Raw genomic sequence first — 6,000 nt, 5'->3', positions numbered from 1 at the left:
TATGTCATAAATCAGTTTGTTTAAATATATGGAAAATTAGATAGCTATTCAATGAATTATTAGCGGTTACCTCTAGAGGAGCTATTTTATGTAAATTTTACATGGCTGGATTCTGAATGGGTTCAACATATATACATATATATATATATACATATACATATATATACATATATATATATGTATATATATATATATGTATATATGGAGTTTTTCATATAGTAGTCCCTCACTTAGCCACAGAGGGTAAATCCAAATATCCCTAGTACCAAATCCATTAGTGTGTGTGTGTGTGTGTGTGTGTGTGTGTGTGTGTGTGTGTGTGTGTGTTCAATGGCTTTTCTTCTCTATACATAATTCTAATAATTTAACTTATAAGTTAAGTAACAGTAGAAGATAAACAATAGTAGCAACAAAATAGAATTGTATAGCAATATATCATAATATGAGTTAAGTGAATTTGTTCCCTGCCTATCTTTCCAAATATCCTTTTGTACTGTACTTACCCTCCTTTTTGGTTGCTGGTTCTATGGGGCTTGAACTCAAGTCCTGGGTGTTATCCTGAGATTATTTTTGCTCAAGGTTAGTGCTCTACCACTTGAGCCACAGCTCCACTTCCAGCTTTTTGGTGGTTCATTGGAGATAAGAGCCTCACAGGTTTTCCTGCTTCCACTGGCTTCAACACATGTTCCTCAGATCTCAGCTTCCTGAATAGATAGGATTGCAGGCGTGAGCCACCCATGCCTCTTATGCCTATGTGATGAACTAAATTGAGGTGAAGGCATAGTCATATGTCATAGTAGTAGGCTTCTACACAATCATTGGCAGTACCTGACAGCTGACCAGATAACCACAGTGAATACTACAGGACTAACAGGAAGTAGCACCTGCAGTATAGAAACACTGGAGAAAGGAGTAATTTGTGTGCCCTGGGTGGGATGAGGTGAGACAGTGTGGGATTTCATCACTTATGAACTGTTTATTTCTGGAAGTTTCTATTGTTATTTTGGTAACATAGTTGACTATGGGTAACTGAAATAGTAGAAAGTGCAACTGTAGCCCAGAAGTGGAGTACTGTAGACAGTTTTGGGAGAACATTTGTTTGACAAACAGGGCTTGGGTAACACATTGCATTGTCTTTCGTGTCGACAGACATGGATGGAGATTGCTTCTGGCATGAGGATATGGGTTAGTTTCCTCACACTTTTTTCAGTAATTAAGACAAATTTTCTTTGGTAACTTCTGTGTGCCAGGTACTATGCTACTGTTATTATTTTATTTACTTCTTACAATTATTCCAAGAGATGTTATTTTCTTTATTTCACAAATATGGAAATGCAAGTTCAGTTCTTTGGATTCTTATCTACGGAAATGAAAAATTTAAGCTTCAATCTCAGGCCCCATCTCCACACCCATATATTGTATAAATCCTTTCATATAAAAAAATGGGCAAATTGTGAACTATCAAAAGCTAAATTTTATATAGTATCTTCAGAAAAGTAAGAAAAATATGCACTCATGACCTGAATTTTTTAACCTAAAAGACAAATAATGAACAATGAACTACATTACAACCTAATCCACCAAATTGTAAGAAATACCCAAAGGCAATAATTCTACATGAGAAATATTTCTTGTGGGCGTTACTAATCTCTCTTTGAAACATACTATAGCAATCTTTTAAATATCATTAAAAACTAGAGTATAAAAAGTGTAGACAGGCCAGGGGATGGCTCTCATTCAAGTCAATGCATCCCACATCTAGTATATGGTGCGATACATAACATCCTACACCACACCAATTACTTGTACAGTTGGATGAGTATCGGTGGCATCCAGTTATTGAGGATCTGTTCCCAGAAAGATAAATCTTTTGGAAGAATGAGATGGTTCCTTGGGATGGTTTGAGAGCTGCATGCTGCTCATTTTTTTGTGTGTTTTCTGAGTTTTAAGTAAGTTTTTGAGAACCTTCTTTTGTCATAATGGCTTGATTACCATGGAACCTCTAATCCAGGCCAGAAATTCCTCACTGCCCACATTTCTTTCTACTTTAGAATGCGTATCTAATAGCAACCAATTACTTTTCCTATTTTCTCACTTGGAATCTGTTTTGGGAGCTGGGAATTGCTATCTTACAAAATGGGTAACATCTGTGAGGAGGGGCAGTGGAGTGGGGCGAGTTAGCGGGCTAGACAGATTTCCTGCATGTTAAGGTTCTTTTCCTCTACGGGGATCACTCTGACACAGTTACTGGTAAGGCCTCCTCTGACTTTTCAAATGCCTTTCTAGCCCCCTTCCTTTCTCTCTGAGGGAGGGAAAACAGTTTTGTGTTTAAGAGGTCAAGTTAGTTAAAGGAATTCTTGCAGACTTCTGAAAAGTTCCCGTTTGAAACACATGAACAGTGTTCCGAAGGTACACCGCCCCCCCCCCCCCCCGCCTCCACCCCCTCCCCGCCACTCTGTTTTGCTCCCAGGTACAGCTTTGATTTTATCTTGGCCCCCATCTGTCACTCACTATGGAACTTACTTCTGGAAGAAGTGGGATCAGTGCCTGAGTACCGGTACCTTCTCACATTTGGCTATAAGCTGGATTTGTAAGCTTTGAAGATTAGAGAGCAGGTTCATTCTCAGATGTATCCTTCGGCTACACGGAAGGAAGTCTCCGGTCAGATTCAGAAATCCAGCTTTATACTTTAGAAACATACAATGCTGTTGAATGACATTGAGAAAACAAGGGAAAGAAAACGATCCTTAAACAAACAACAAAAAACATGAAATGATTTGTCTCAATGCTTTCCCCATCATTTTATGTAAGTAGAAATAAATCTATTATGTATTTTTTGATGCAACTGGTGTTTAATATATCTGTAGTTTTCAGACCAGGAGAATTCCAGGGTGAAAAAGACAGTTTTATTTGGGGGTGGGGGTGGGGGTAATTTTGCTGTTGAACAGCCTCCCTCTGCTCTTTGAGCAGACACAAAAGTGTCATTATCTGGATTCAGAAGATGCTGATAAATTATTCATACCTTTAATGATGACTGTGAATCTTCCAAGGGGAATGCTGTGACTTACTTTTCTTTCTTGTAAAATATAAGCCTGCTTTTGTAGATGTTTCTGGCACACCTGCATGCTTGAGGCAGTCAGGTGTGATGTGTTCCTGACACACATCCTCTTCCCGCTCTTCCTCAGGCTGTGCTTTTAAAATAGAATCCTCTGGATACCTGGCCCTTTTTTTTGTATAACAGACATAATTTTTAAAATGAATTCACCAGGTTGAAGCAGAGGAAACTCACTCCTAAGCTACTTGTGATTAAAGATCTGACACCATGGATCACATTAATATCTAAATTGCCAGTTGCAGGTGCACATGGCTTTGAAAGTGCAGACATGTTAGAAGCTGAGACAGTATTGATAAAGACAAAGGTATCAAGGTAAAACACAATGACTAGTCTATTGAGAAATTGGACTGAGAATTACTTGGTACACATGCTCTCATTTAATCCTCACCAAAGAAATCTTATTTTGCTAATGAGGAAACTGAGTCACAAATAGATGAAATCATTTTTTTTCCTCACACAAGCAAATAAGTGGTGAAACTCACATCTTGACTCAATGCAGTTACTCCAAATCCTTTGTAGTTCATTTCTTTAGAGCCTATTATGTGGTAACCAGGATGTTGAACGTTGGGAATATGAAGGCATATAAGTCATTGTTCCTGGCCTGTGGGAGCTGATACTTGGAATTCACTTACAGAAACTATCCAAAGAAGTAAGTTTCCTGAGAAAAGTCTTTCCAATCTCATGGGATGTTGTGTGAAATACATAATGTATTCCACATCTCAAGAGATTATTGCTTTGAACAAATGGACAAATATAATCCCATAGTTTAGTAAACACTGCACAGGAGAGTAGAGTACATGCATATCAAGGTTTTGAGTATTTGCTCATCCATAAAACAAAGGAAATATTTCCTGCTAGGCTTAGTGGTGTATCTCTGTAATCCAAGCCACGTGGGAACACAAGCTAGGCAAATTGTTGTTTGAGCCCAGACTAGGCAAAGTTGATATGAAACCCTATTGAAAACAAAAACTAAAAGCAAAAACATTCAGGATGTAGCTCAAGAGATAGAATACTTACTTAGCAAACAGAAGGTGCTGAATTCAATACTCAGTACTTAAAAAAATTAAAGACACGTAGCTCTCCACCTCCTCAGCTTTATAAAATATAATAAAAGTCCAAAAGCTCCTTATTTCTTCCAGCCAAGCCTGACATCCAGTATGCCTGCCTTCACTGCTTTCAGAAATAATTAGGTGTTGAAAGCTCTGACTAGAAGGATTAGAGATATGAATAATAACTTGACAGATCAAATCAAATACATTCTGATTTGATTACATTACTAAGTCAATTATTATTTCTTGTCACATTAATTATGGCAAGAATTATAAAATATGTCTTCCAATAATTCCCTAACTAAATCATAATGGCCATGTCCTCAGGGTGACTCTACATAAGATTAAGACTCCATATTTGTGCAAACAGTAGAGGAGGGGCTAGAAACATAACAGCATGCCCCTATTTATTTATTTATTGGATATGTATTGTAGAATGCTTTAGAACAGGTGCTGAACTGAGGCATAGATTTGGGGCATAAAAAGAATAGAAAGTTTGTCTCCTGCTCCGCTCAAGGAGCTCACGGCCCAAAGGGGAAAGCAGTCCTTGAAACAGACAAATCATTTGAAGATGGAGGAGGAAGTACCATAGTAGTGTGGAGAGAGGCTTAATTCTGATGGCATTTTTAGAGAAATCTTGGAGAAGATTTTCTCTTTGGATCTCAAACTGCTTTGTGTCACTCTAGGCTGAGACTGGGGAAGTACTTGAAAACTCATAAGGACAAGCAATTTTTGTCTAATGAATGCTGATTGGCCTAAAGATAAGGTTTTCTGGTTAAGACTGAAAGAAGTTAGAAGATATTTTCCTAAATAAGATCATTGCTAGTAGAATAAGTGACCTATGAACAACCTGAAAGGAAGCATCAAAACCCTTAGAACAATTATTTATTCTTTTCAAACTCATTAAGCTACAGTATGTGTTCCCAGGAATCTTGTATTTTACCTATAAACAGTACAAAGTAAATGATGGAGAACGAATTCATTATTTTTGAGAAGTACAAACTTCTCTGCCTAAGAGTTCAATATGACATCAAATACCATACCCTAGACTCACTTTCTTCTTCAATGAAAAAAAAAAGTGGAAGAAAGAAAAAGAAAATTAAGCATTCTGCTAACAATGATAGTTACTATAGTTACAGTGAATCTGGCAGATATCTTAAGTGTTTTGAATGGATAAATTTAAACCACAAAATAAGATCTGAATACTAGAGGTGTAGCTAAGTAGTAGAGTACTTGTCTAGAATGCACAAAGAGCTGGGTTCAATCCCTAGCACCCACAACAAAAAACAAAGATGCAGACAACAAAAGCCCCACTTGTTGTTCCACAGGGCATTTATTCTAAAGAAGTGGGGACTGAGGGACAGAAAAGATTGTCTTTCTTGTTTGTAAACATTTGGGTAAATGCCCAAAAGTGGGATTGCTGGGTCATAGGGGAGCTCTATGTGGAGTCTTTTGAGGAACCTCCATACTACTTTCCAAAGTGTTTGAACAAGTTTACACTCCCACCAACAATGAAGTAAGGTTCCCTTCTGTCCACATCCCCTCCAGCATCTATTGTTATTAGAGTTCTTAATTATAGCCATTCTAACTGGGGTGAGGTGGTATCTTAATGTTGTTTTGATTTGCATTTCTTTTATGGCTAGGGAGATTGAGCATTTCTTCATGTGTCTATTGGCCATCCTTCTTTCCTCTTCAGAGAAGTTTCTCTTTAATTCTTTAGCCCACTTATTTACTGGGCAGTTGTTTCTTTGAGGATTTGTTGTTGGGAGATTTAATTTTTTGAGTTCCAAGTATATTTTAGATATGAGACCCTTGTCCGTTGTATGGCTAGTGAAG

This window comes from Dipodomys merriami, unplaced genomic scaffold (assembly GCF_024711535.1).
Source record: "Dipodomys merriami isolate MVZ:Mamm:240054 unplaced genomic scaffold, mDipMer1.0.p SCAF_34, whole genome shotgun sequence".
Taxonomy (NCBI): Eukaryota; Metazoa; Chordata; class Mammalia; order Rodentia; family Heteromyidae; genus Dipodomys; species Dipodomys merriami.
Note: the sequence above shows the minus strand (reverse complement) of the source record.